This window comes from Lacerta agilis, chromosome 4, assembly GCF_009819535.1.
Source record: "Lacerta agilis isolate rLacAgi1 chromosome 4, rLacAgi1.pri, whole genome shotgun sequence".
Classification (NCBI taxonomy): Eukaryota; Metazoa; Chordata; class Lepidosauria; order Squamata; family Lacertidae; genus Lacerta; species Lacerta agilis.
This window is the reverse complement of record NC_046315.1, coordinates 67,528,160-67,542,280: the sequence shown is the minus strand read 5'-3', so window position 1 is coordinate 67,542,280 and position 14,121 is coordinate 67,528,160. Positions and strand designations below refer to the sequence as shown.

The 14,121-nt window shown below is 42.2% G+C and overlaps 1 protein-coding gene across 4 annotated transcripts in view; it reads right to left on the bottom strand.

Annotated features, from left to right (window-relative positions):
- The window catches only part of NLGN4X (neuroligin 4 X-linked), a 123,108-nt gene that overhangs the window by 68,930 nt on the left and 40,057 nt on the right, over positions 1 to 14,121 (bottom strand). The window lies entirely within an intron of this gene.

Here is a 14,121-nt window from a genome sequence, read left to right as displayed (position 1 = left end):
CTGGGAATTGTAGCTCGTAGCCTTGGCTGAACTGACTTAACAACATACCACAGGTTCCTGCTACTCACATGGAGATCTTAGGCATGGGGTTCCAGCCTATGCAACCATATTTGAAACATTTATGGCATTACATGGTTTAAAAATAAAAATAAAAACCTGGCAATATCAACATGTGCTAGCTAAGCAAGGGCACTTAAGTAATTTCCTTTTACCAGCAACATTTGCAAATGTGAGAAGATGAGAAGTGCTTTCACGCAGTTTCACCTTTCATTTGTTTTGAACAGTTGTGGCAAATTGTCCTGATCTAATGTCGTCTAAGATCTAACATTTCAATTGTCTCATTTGGCTTGTTTGGAAATATTGATTCCGTTAATCCTGTTTGTAACATCTTTACTTTCAGGGGAACAAAGAAGCTATATAATTGTCTCTTGGGAGAATATATTGAGGGGACATCATAGGGGGTAGGGATCAATAGCAATTGGTTTTGAGAATCAGCAAGAGATAGTTAATCAGGTGTTTGGCTTGGACATAAAAGAATCAAGATGCCCATTTTTACATTCTGCTATGTTTTAAATAACTATGGATTATCAATAACAATGATTACCATATCTTGCATTTTCTGTTGTGGTCTTCTAAACATCCAGCTTATACTTGAAAAAAAGTGTATCAAGCAAGAATCCCTGTATGAGGGATAGATGCAGACTCAGTCTAAGGTGAATTGGAATGTTTAGTCAATGTAAGATAGAGCAGACCCATTGAAACTAAAGGATATAACTAATTTAGACATATTAATTTCAATGAGTATACATAGAGTAGAATTTACATGATTGTAGATAAGTGTAACAATTCTTAAAAATTTGTAACTCCATATAACATTAGCTGATCTCATACAAAAACTTTTGGGAGAATGTTTTTACAAAATAGAGAGTAGAAACACCAAGACCGCCATGGATTTTTGTACATGTGTTTCAAAATATGCTCAGGAGAAACAATTTATAGACCTGTACCATACATGTCTTAAAAAGGACATATACAATGATACTGTAAACATGTGATACAGTGACAATAAAGTGTTTCTATTTCTATACATTGAAATAAGTTTGGATTATTTACTCCAGGTTCTATGGGTGATATCCAACTAAGTCATACTCAAAGAAGGCCCATTGAAAAAACTAGACTTATATAAATGGATTTCACTGGATCCATTCTGAATATTCAATATACCATATATACTTGAGTATAAGCCTAGTTTTTCAGCACACTTTTTGTGCTTTAAAAGCTGCCCTCGGCTTATACTCAAATCAACCATTCCTTAAGAAGTGTACAAGAACGGTGGTTCTTTACTCTCCCCAGGCAGCTTGTTCCATTCCTGAACTGCTCACATAAATGCAAACTTTAGACCCCAGAAGGCAGAAAGCCTATCAGTTAAGGAAGTATTAAAACCCCACAGGTGCTCACTTTCCCTGGCTCCTGCTTAAACAGGACAGGATCCCAGCCTTCTCTGTATAACACAAGGGAACATTGCGCTGTGAGTTAAACCACAGAGCCCTAGGGCTTGCTGATCAGAAGAATGGCGGTTCGAAACCCTGCGACGGGGTGAGCTCCACAGCAGCAAAGGAGGAAGAGGAAGGAGCAGCCCAAAGGGCTGCTTTGGGCTGCTCATTCCTCCTCTACCACAGTGGCAAAGGTGAACCGGCTTATACTTGAGTCAATAAGCTTTCCCACATTTTTGTAGGGAAATTAGGTGCCTCAGCTTATATTTGGGTCGACTTATACTCGAGTATATACGGTACTATAATTTGACTAAATATTTAAAAAAAATTATGAAGAGCTATTTTGGTATGAAATAGCTTTCTGTATGATACAAATAATTTTTCTAAGTAATTTTACAGAGCAGAAGGAAAAAGCAAAAGAATAGAAAACCCTGTAGTAGTAGATTAAATAGTGCAAAAGAGTGTTAATGACTCATGATGGCCAGTTGTGCCAGAATGTGAATCAGAATACATAGTGTATTGAAAACAATGCAATGAAGATAGACAGCAATCATATGCAGATGTGAATTTAAATGCACTTTTGAGCGTATATTTAATTTGCAGCTGTGGTTGCTGACCCAGCAAGTGAAAAACACAAGAGAAAAAAGCTTCTGATTGCGGATTTCCTTTGCCTTAGCAGATCTGGAAAAATATAATTTACAAGGATGTTTCCCCCCCCCCATCCCAATCTCTCATTTTAATAGCAGAAAGGTCATCACTATATGTTCACTGAATCAAGGGGAAATTGCTTAATATACAGAATATCATACATTCGTCAGTGCATCATTGCTTGAATATCGCTGTAGCAGAAGCTGACCTTGCAATTTCGTCTGGAGAGAAAACTCACTTGAGAAAACTACAACTTGCCAACCAGAAGGCTGATTAGATCTTAAATTTGGCGATTATACCCAGGAGCATAGTAACTTCCTGCTGAGCCTGCCTGTTTAAATTACACTGTTTTATCAATGGCACATGCCACTAATAAATAGAATTAATCAAGGCTTCTCTCAGTAGAGTCGTTCTCCTTATGTCTTAATGTCTGTTGATGTTAGAACCACAGAACAGCTTTCACTTTACCCACTGCAAGAGCATGATCAAGGGCAGAGGGAGAAACAAAACAAGTAGGGCTAAACTGTTTTAACTTTATCAGGTAAGATTCTAGAGGTGATTGCTTTGATTAAGCATGCCGCATACAACTTCCGTAAACAATGCTAGATCTTTAGCCCTCTGGTGACACATTCGACTCACATACCAACACCATTTAACATTGAGTTTCCTTTAGATGTTGCATGCACACTGATTGGTTCCCAATTATATGATCCACCGGACCTTAATGGCCAAACTACACACTTCATTAATCACATTTTCTAAAAGTGTGCTTAATGCTGCCACTTTTATTTTGAAGGGAAAGCAGCCAGAAGGGCTCTGATCCAGCCTTTTTTTTATTGCACGTATCAGGTTCAGGGGACTGATAACAACTGGAGGGAGGGGCGGATGATCTTCAGTAGGAAACTGGTGCAAGTCAGGATTGGATCATGGCACCGGAGCGGGGTCCATTCAGCTGCTTTTCCCTCAAAAGGAAAATGGTAGCATTAAGCACAGCTTTTGGAAGCATGAAATATGGAGTTTGTGTTGTTGTTGTTGTTGTTGTTTTTGTTGTAATTAAAACTTGTATTCTGCCCTCCATCCGTAGATCACTGGGCAGTTCACAGCATAAAAATACCAGATTAAAAAACACAAAATACAAGCTTTGCTCCAGAACAGAACAATCTGATCCATGCTTTGGGTTCCATTCTTTGACCTTGTCACTGATAAGAGAATTTGCAGAAAAGATATTCAAAAGCTGAAGTCTTTTGAACAAACATACTGTTATACAAACTCATAGTCTTCAAGGAGGATTGATTGATTGATTGATTGATTATGGCATTTATACCATTTTTCGTCCTTTAATCCCCCCTTCTGTTTTTAACCCTATCACACCCCTGTAGACTGACAATTGGTCCAGAGTCACTCAACGAGCTTCATGGCTGATTGCAGATTTGAACCCTGGTTTCTTCAGTATTAGTCCAGCACTCTAACCATTACACTGGCTCTGACTGTCAGAACATGTTAGGCAAGTTCACTATATATAACTGGCCAACAAATCATTAGAGAGTGTACCATGCCATGCACGCAGTGGGATGCAGGAATCACCCCTGAACTAGTCTCATACTGGAAAGATGCAGGCAAAAATGTATGGAGCAGGCACACAAGTGATACTGGAAAAATGAAAGGGTTTCACTATCACATGCTTTAAGAATTGAGGCAGAGCTTATGACCAAAAACATATATATTTTCGCATGGTGCAACCTGCATTTTTACTATAACTTCATTTCTATCATTTTTTTGTGTTCACTTGCCTAAAAATCTGCTTTCTATAATTGTTCAGCATGGTTGACGACATCAACTAAAGCCCAGTTTCTTAATTTATTTAAAATATTTTGTAGTGTACAAAAGTGTTTTACACGACTTTTTACAACAATGCCATGACGACAACAACAGCAACAATAATAAAGATTTAACTATAACTGCCATATACTAAAATGGCAGCATCCTCAAACCATAGGCAAACCTTATGGAGACAGTCATACTATGAAGCCAGGAAAATCGCTGAGGAAGCTTTGCTCCAGACTTTTGAGCATTTAGGCTTTTCTTCAAATACTCATACACAAAAATGATTTTAGAAATCATACAACGAAACAGTGACAATGTCTAAAAGCAGCACATGGAAACTCAGGAGTATTGGGGGGAATGGTTTGTGTGGAGGAAGGTCTTTTGCTTAGCACCAAGGTAACATTGGATTAGGTAACAAGGGAGTCTCCCAGGAGAAAGCAGGACACCACTACGAAGATGGATCTTCCCTGGTTTCAGTGGTGTCAATAAAAATTGTACAGAAAATCTAGCTGGTTTTCATATTTCTCTGGCAGGCTTTTGTCATGGAAATGATTTTTTTTTTCTTTAAACCTTTCCACTTCCTTTGACAGTTGAATGAAATCAAGTGTGAATCCAACAGTTTCAATCAAATCTTATTATGCAAGTATTCAGGCTCTATTATGCTTTTGATGGTGTCACTGGGAGCGTGGTAGGGCTCATAATCGGCACAGAAATAATACCATTTATTTTCTGAGTATTACCTTTTTTTGGTGGGGGGGAGGGGGCGTTTCCAGGAGTGAGGAATAAATCATTTTAGATGATCCTATTCCAAACTGAGAATTGGGAAGGCTTTGCCCGTTGACAGCTATAAGCCCCAGTTTATGAGCAGAATATGCGTAATACATTGTGATGAACTGAGCTTTTATGCCACAATGCAGCTAAGTGAAAATTCCCAGAATCCCCCCAGCAACATCTGATTAAAATAAAAACTTTAATGAGAAACTGACAGCTGCCACATAGGCTTTAAAAACTGTAGCTGGAAATATGCTTACATGAAATTTGCTATGAGCTACTTGTCACTTCCAACAAGCAATCTACTTTATATGCCTCGTGGCATGCACCGTATTTTTGTGCTCTGCCTTGCCTTCCAAATCCTGCTAGAACAACCCACCCCACCCCCGAATTATAAATGTATACTTTTATCAGGTATTATATCTTCTACTGAAAAGAAAAGGACAGTAACATAAAGCAAGAATGAAAGACATACACAGAGACCAATATGGTCAATAAGTTCTAAGTGCCTGCCACACAGCTGCCTTCTGGTCATCTCAAGCTTAGATAACTGTGAAAGGAAAATTGACAACTGGATAATTTATAAAGTCGTTCTTTTCTGCAAGATTACATTTTGCAAAGATACTGAAAAGCAACCCAGAAATGTCCTGTTGTGCTTATAAAAACTGCATGCATTGCTCCAATTTTAAATCCATCTCCCAGAAGGAGATATGAAATGCGCATTTCCCCTGTTTTTTTTAAGGTTAGATACCCTACAGTTGAATACCGTATACTCTTGTTTGCTTTGTTGTTACTATTTTATTACCAGCACCTTGGGGGAGAGTGTGTAGCAGCCAGCAAAGAGACTCCAACAAAGAGTTCTGGATGTTGCAGCATAATTGCTGACAGTGGTGAGGCCTTGTCAGTACATAAAACATCTGCACCAGTTGCCAATCTGTTTCCGCACCAAGTTCAAGGTGTTACTATTGTAGTGGAATTATGAAATAAGATCCTAGCATACTGAGCATGCCCAAAGAATTTGGTAAAGGTGACCAATTGCACGATGGTCCCTTTTTGTGGTATTGGCCTATCACACGACGCTCTCTGTTCGAGATGATAGTACGCATGCTCACACTGTTTGTAATTTTGACCAATCATGGAAATGGGGTGAGGGAAACTCAGTATCTGGATTGGATAGGAATTGGATAGGAAATTTAAACTTAATGGAATGTGTGGAATTTGTGCCAAATGTATAAAATGGTTTGGAGCGCTTTGTTCAGTGGCCAGTTGATTTGGGACAAAGAAAGCCCTATTGGTCCTTTCTTTTTTTTAAACAGAATTTATTGACATTTTCACAAAATAACACAAACCCAACCCCACACCTACAAATACCAAAACAAATACAAATACACATAATGTCAGGATTCTTCTTCTTATCTATATACCTTACAACAGAAAAAAAATTTCTAGTTCTGAATCTTGACGTTTGACTTCCCCCGCCTATACACCTTCGGTTTTGGGACAGTAAACTATTTCCTTAACAACTTTTCTCTATAAAAAATTTAACTTACTTAAAAAGAAAAAACACAATTGTCTTAATCTTTGCATTATAACCTAAATCTTAACCAAGTATTCTTATAGCTAAACTTATTTCTTCTATCGTTTATCATGCTGCTTTTAACTTAAAGTTCAATACCTCCTTACTTATTTAGAATAAACTTGTAATTAACAGACTTCACACTCCGATTTCGGATACCGTGGCAGGCCATTCAGATTATACATTTAATATTTCAACCCACTCCCCCTCTGTCCATTGTTTTTTTCTGCCTTTCACCAGAACCGGTTCTCCCATTATCTTCTTCTGGATGTCCACAGATCCAGGCTGCATTCACAACAAACCTTGCATCGAGCTTCAGGATATTCATCCCCTCCATTCTGGGTTTCTCCGTTTCTTTGTGCCATACTACTTCTTCTTGTAAAAATCTTAATTCTATGTCCCTTGCCCCCGAGCTGCCACCTCGGGGTCTGGATATTGAAAATCTTCCCGTTCCAGGGCTGCCACCCCCAGAAACCAGCCCCCCTTCCATTCGGAGTTGCCCAGCCATCTCAGACCATCCTTCCAACACCTCTCCCAGCTCTTTGCAAAAGTCTGTTTCCATTGTGTAAAACTTTTGAAAAGCCTCTTCTGTGGAAAATAAGTTCTTTCCATTTATAATTCCACTCAAGGCTTTTAGTTTTCGATCAAGCAGTTCCAGTTGAAAGACAGTAAGCTTTTCCTCATCCTCCCAATCATTCAATGCCAACACGAGCGCAAAATCCAGCATCTTGGGGGGGAGGATGGGTATCAAGTTTCAGTTCCTGTCTCTTCCTTCCTTTGTTTCAATTTTTCCCCACGAAAGTCCAAGTCGCCGCCATTTCTCCAATACCGGAGTATAAAGACCAAAACTTCAAATGGAGATATTTTTTCCTCAGTTAACCCCCAAAAGGAGATCTCAACAGACTCAGTTTTCAAATTCCAAATGCTTTCAATTGATTGTTGTAGCAGCAGTCACTTAAAGAGTTAATTTCTTTCACCACCCGAAGGGAGGGAGGCGGGCTGCCTTTCTTCTTTCCCCCAGATCGTTCCAGGAAAACAAAGAGTCAATCAATTACTTACAGCCTCTGGGTTCTTAACAGCTCCTTAATGACAGGTAGAACTCAGACGCTCATCACAGGCTTTGTCGCCGCATTTACATCCCGGTTGGGGCATTTCCCCTGTAGCCCGGCTCCGTCGTCCCTTCACCCCCACTCCCCCTTTACAGGGGGAGCGGGGGAAGGGTTCGGAGCCACAACGGGCACAGCCGGGGAGCCCAGAGTGCGGGACGCTCTTCCCGCACCCCAACCGGAGCCCCGCTTTGCGGTAGCAGGGCTCCTAACCCCCGGGATGGACTGGGTGCTTCGCAGCCGAAGCAACCCACGACCACCCGCAATGGCGTCCGCCGCCGGAAGTCCCCTATTGGTCCTTTCTACACAGAAAAGAAATAAATACTCTGGACTGTTTTTTCACTTGCTGTCTTGTGGTTTTTGGCTGTCCATGAGACAGAGCAAGTTCTTGCTTACAACACTTGTTGTTGTTTAGTCATTTAGTCATGTTCGACTCTTTGTGACCCCATGGACCAGAGCACGCCAGGCATTCCTGTCTTCCACTGCCTCCTGCATTTTGGTCAGACTCATGTTGGTAGCTTTGAGAACACCATCCAACCACCTCATCCTCTGTAGTCACCTTCTCCTTGTGCCCTCAATCTTTCCCAACATCGTGGCCAAAGTATTGGAGCCTCAGCTTCAGGATCTGTCCTTCCAGTGAGCACTCAGGACCAGAGCCGTCTCATCCATAGAGGCCGGTGGCGCGGCGCCCCAGGGGCGCCCCCGCAAGCCCGCCAGCATACCGGGCTCCCCCTCCCCAACCCGCCCCCGCCCCCACGGGCAGGCGGGCACTCGCGCGCCGGCGGGCGGGCTGTAAGCCACCCGCCCTCGCCTCCCGGAGCCCCAGCTGGAGCGGCGCGGGGCTTTGCGCGACCTTCCAGCACTCCAGCTGGGGCTCTGGGAGGCGAGGGCGGCCGGCTTGCAGCCCGCCCGCCCGCCCGCCGGTGCGCGAGCGCCCGTCCGCCCGCCCCTCATCATCCGCCCGCCGGCGGGCGAGCGCCTGCTCCAACGCCACGCCCCTCATCCCCCGCTCGCCCCCCCTCCCGAGGGGCGGCCAGCGCGGGAGGGAGGCGGGCGGAGAGGCGGCAGGCTGGGGGCGCCGAGGGATCGCTGCGCCAGGGCGGCTGATCCCTCTAAGACGGGCCTGCTCAGGACTGGTTTCCTTAAGAATGGATAGGTTTGATCTTCTTGCAGTCCATGGGACTCTCAAGAGTCTCCTCCAGCACCATAATTCAAAAGCATCAATTCTTCAGCGATCAACCTTCTTTATGGTCCAGCTCTCACTTTCATACATCACTACTGGGAAAACCAAAGCTTTAACTATACGGACCTTTGTCGGCAAGGTGATGTCTGTGCTTTTTAAGATTCTGTCTAGGTTTGTCATTGCTTTTCTCCCAAGAAGCAGGTGTCTTTTAATTTTGTGACTGCTGTCAATGGGTGGGGCATTCCAGGCACTGCTAAACTACAAGAGCAACGCCTTAGAAGTGCAGAATGAACATTTGAAGGAGCACTGCCAAAGTGCCAGTTCCACAGATTGAAGTGGTACAAAGGAACACTCGGCTTGAGGTAGACAGATTGCAACCAGTTGGACCAGCAGCCTGACTTCTGTGCATTTCTGCCTTGTCTGCATTGAGCCATATCCAACAGACTGATCTGTACCCTGCCAAGAAAGAGATACAATTTGTGCCTAGAAAGTCTATGCCAGGCTTCCTCAACCTCAGCCCTCCAGATGGTTTGAGACTACAATTCTCAGCATCCCTGACCACTGGTCCTGCTAGCTAGGGATCATGGGAGTTGTAGGCCAAAACTTCTGGAGGGCCGAGTTTGAGGAAGCCTGGACTATGCACATAGCACTCAGAAACATGGGTGCATGAAGCTCAGAAGGCGTAAGACAGATTTCTTCTCCAAGTGCCCATCTTTGGAGACTTTGATTATCTGCACATATCTACACATGGCTATGGTCCCCACTCCAGTCACCACTTGAGCTGTCCATAATTAGCTTCTGGAATAGAATCCAAGCTGTTTGAGTGTACTTCTGGTTGGTTTTCAGGTCTAAATATATATAAGTTTTTCAACATTTAATCCATTGCCTTTTGGGAGGTGATAAGTACAGCAGCTTTGAGTAGCATTTCATGCTAAATTGCTGATATTCTTTATCAGGCTTATTGGCACTTTAAAGAAGGTTTATCTGAGAAGACTTTAATAATCAGTTGTATATATAATCCTTTCATTTGCAGCTGCAATTTGGGGGCAGGGGAGGGGGAGGAAGAACCAATCTCTCCCAACCTTTCAAAGAAACCATTTGTATCAAAATACCTTTTTATCTGAGGTTTCTCTGCTAGTCTCTAGTTAATCCATTCCTCTGCCCATGAAAGCGCTGCATTTTGTCCTAAGGAGCAAATTTAACTAGCAAATTTTATTATCAAAATCCAAGAGAGTAATAAATTAAATGGGACTGTGTAGTACATGCCACAAAAGGTAGTATACCGGTAACTTGAATTGTGTATTAGCAGCTTGTGCCTAAGGTACATCCTGAAAATATGTTTATATTTCTATTAAGTTTTGCATGTGATTCTGCCCAATATAAATGTTTTTGCAAGCAGTCCCCTCTAATATAATGATTCTTTGTATGTTGCGTGCATATGCACATTTTATCCGCAATACATGCATTTTTAGTTGAAGATACACCACAAATAGTGTGCATTTCTCAAGATAGCTGTGCTTCAGTTTAAGTGTTGTTTCAGGAAGTGCAAATTAGGCAGGTTTGCATTAAAATGTGAACCAAACCTCATTTCTCTTCCATCCCTCATTTCAAGTCCACCTCTATAACTACCCACAGCCTTATTCTGGTGCATGCTTTGTTATTTGTAAAAGTACAGAAGCCGTGTAGTGTTGATTGTTTTATTCGTAGTATAGAATGAATGACTGCTCCCCACATTAAATGGGGGGCGACATTTGCGTGGTCGCACGCAGCCCCCTGAATTCCTGGGCGACACCTGGTAGTTCGGCTGGCTGCGACCTCCCCCAGAAGGGGTACCTGGGGTCTCCGCCTACCCAGTTAACTATCCAATTCTGCCAGGGGGAGGCGTTGCCAAGGGATTGGCCAGGTAAGGGGAGGGACTACCCAGCCCACACAATAGAGAGTGTAGCTTACCAGGAAGCAGCAGTCGGGCTCCAGATCTTCTCCCACCCTCCACTCCCTCAATTAACGCTTACTTTACAGGTTAACCTTTTTTCCACAGGTACACAGGCACGCAGGCGCTGCTATGCCAGGGCTGCTGTTGAAGGGCCGGAAAGGAATTTCCCTGCATTGGCAGGTTTCGCCTTTCCCATAGCAATTCGTCACAACTTTGGCAGTTTCAGGCCTTGGGCGGAATCCTTTAGTCATCTTCTTAAATGGGGGGGGTGTGGGGTGGTGATTCCACGCCCCCAGTGTGGTGGCCATAACAGGGTTCCCCGTTAAAGGGGTATTGGGGGGAGGCATTGTCCATATGCCGAGAAGTTGTCATTGCTCTCCCCCACCAGTGGCGGCAAACGGGGGGGGGGGCTATTTGCTTGAACATATGTTCTCTAGAGCTAGCCCAATCCCCAGACATTCTGGATAACCCTGCAGTTTCCCAGATCCCTGACTGGGGGGCTGGGAAGGATAAACACCCAATGCCTGAGCCAAGGTCTCCCTACACCTGAATCTTAATAAAGTTGTGGCCAAACCCATAACACGTTGTCGTGTGTCATTATTCCACTCGGGGGTCGCCTAGGGTTTGAGGGACTCCGCCTGTCCGCGCAAAGAAAGGCCCTCAATTCAGTCTTTGCCTTCTTTAGTACTTCTCTATATCTGAACAAAGCTTTACAAACAGTTTGGGTATCAGTTATAGATGCATGTCACTCTAGTGTAGTTCAGTGTATGACTCAGCCAATATACTCAACAGATCCTTATACAGCCCTCTTGGAGTGCATTTAAGGCTCCATAGTTATATCAGAATTTCAGATCTACAGAAAGGCTCAGTGTACAAGTGAAATGTTGCAAAATCTTGAGACTGGCTTAGTTAACTTTCTCTGAGAACAAAGACATATATGAGGCATCCTTTCTTGCTTGAACATGAATCAGATGAACAGATATAATTAAATAATCTATAGACTAAGAGGAGTTTCAACTACGGCAGACCAACACAGCTACCTACCTGTATCTAGCATTAACAGTGGCATTGTAAAACAAGAATAATCCAACCATAAGGAATTTTTAATGTCCAACATGCACAGGAGATGCCAGTTTATTAATCAGGAACATGAACAGGAAACGGGCAAAGAGCCAGCGTTTTGTCATGCCTCTGAGTGGGGGCGGGGACAGAGACAGAGGACAGACTAGGTAGCAGAAGGATATTTTGCATGGAGGTGGGTCATGGCATTTAAAACTGCTGTTATGTGTCACCCACCACTTCCAAGAAGTGGAGGCAGGTCAAAGCAAGGATGAGCTGCCTCCCTCCCTCAATGATACACTTAACTGACTCATATGCTTAGATGTGTCAGCAGGTGCAGAGGAGGGGGATGGAGGAGGTACATACAGGTGCCGGGCAGCCAGAAAGTCAAAAAGTGGAGATTAACCAAGATGCATATTTGTGGTACAGCCAGATTGCAGACAAGTACTAATAACCCTGAACTACCCAGGTGTTCTCATCTGGTCAGGCTAAGCTGCAAGCGTGAAGAGAGATCATGGCCACTGCCAGCCTAGCTAAGCAGGCACTGCTTAAGAACTAACCACATGCTACAAAACGAAATACAGAAGTGGGAACTATGAGTATGGCTCACAAAAGCCAGTTTGTTTTTGCTCCTTACAGCCTTCAACATTAATGCATCAGCTGAACCATTTTTTCTTATTCTTTTTTATTTTAATCGCAACATCATATGAGAGAACCAGCACATCAAGACCATGATCCTAACCCCCTTACCTGGATAAACCCATTGGATTCAATACTTGCGTCTCAGTGGCCATAGTTAAAATTTCACTGTTATTTTTCTGAGAGGTAGGTATTGGATAGGGGATGAAATATATTTAATGTATTTAATTTTATTTTTGAAAAATATTTTGTATCCCACTCAAAGTTGCTTTAAAAAATGCAATATTTCATAACATATGCAACACTCATAAAACCACAACTGCAATCACAATGAACCAACATTAATGTAACAGACTAGAGAAATGATAAAATCATTTGTAAAAAGTAAGGATCATAGTGGGAACAGAATTCAATGAAGTAAACCAAAGGGGCACTTAGCCAAACACTTTAATAAATAGCCATGTTTCAACCAACTATGTAAAACATTAAAGTGTTGGAGTATGATGAATCTCAGGTGGATATTCAGTAAGGTGGGTGCCACAACAGAAAAGGCTCTAATCCTAGTATCTACCCCCCATCCTTCATATGATCAAGGGTTCTGGAGCAATGGGTCAGATGTGAGGAAAATATAGCGGTCCTTAAAATAACCAGGTCCCAAGCCATGTAGGGCTTAAAGGTTAAAACCAGCACCTTGAACTGAGCCTGAAAACAAACTCTCAACCAAACAAAACAGGCCTAATGCTTTTGAATGCTTAACTCTTGTCAGCAATTTGGCCACAGCCCCTTGTGCCAGTTGCATTCCCAAACGCTTTCAGTTGAGTGCCTTATTTATTGATAGACAAAATCACAGTGGTTTAGTAATGGTTCATTTAAGGAAATGTAGATGCACTACAGAAAGCTAAAAAAGCACTCCTGCTTGATGGTTTTGTTGTTGTTTTTGCAAAAGCAGGGGAATAAAAATATATTATTGAGACAATGATTAGTTTTTGTTTTTGAGCAAAATTTTGAATAAAAAACATAGCTATTTTATTAGCTAAGTAATATAAAGCAAACTAATTTTCTGGTCTATGTTTCACCACATTTTAACACCTTAACTTTCACGAGGAAGCTTAAAAGCAGGCATAATTCAGTCAAGTGCCAGTGAGAAAATAATGGTGACCTTCAGGTGACTCATTCTTTATATAGCATGAGATTTTGAAACGAATAGTAGCCACAGTTTGCATTCTCCACCACCCAGCAAATCATTACAAAACAAAATCCACATGTATCTGCTAATATGTTGGCAAATTTAATATTTTATATTCAAATGTAGTTTCATTGTTTGTTGTTACCAGCTCATTATTAGCAAGGAAGGTTGTTATAAGAGTGTGTTTGTAAGTGTTTTCAGCCCAAGGCAAGGAAGTCGCTGAGTCACAAAGAAAACTTATCTTGGCTGCCTTGAATTCATACCATCATGACCCAGCCAGTGATTTAGGCAACAGCAGAAGCGGTTATATTAAAGAAGAAAACATTGCCTACCAATATAATTCAGTTTCTCCAATCTAATTAATATATGTTATCTGAAAAACCTCACGCAGCAACACAAGCAATAACCGATGTGGCAAGAGTTGACTAAAAGGAAATCGAATTGATTTCCTTTGCCTCAGTGCTCTTTCCCAGAAAATGAAAGAGACTAATAGGCACAGTTCATTATAAAATGCATCCATCAAATTAAAACCAGAGATTCTGAAAGCACTGCATGGAGGAGGATATCTTTCCATTACACCCATTGGGATTTTCCAGCATGAACCAACATACAGAATGTATCGACCATTACATGGTTTAAGAGAAATAAATCAGAAGTGGCTCTGAAGAACTGTTATCGCTCATTGACTTAAGAAAGGAAAAAG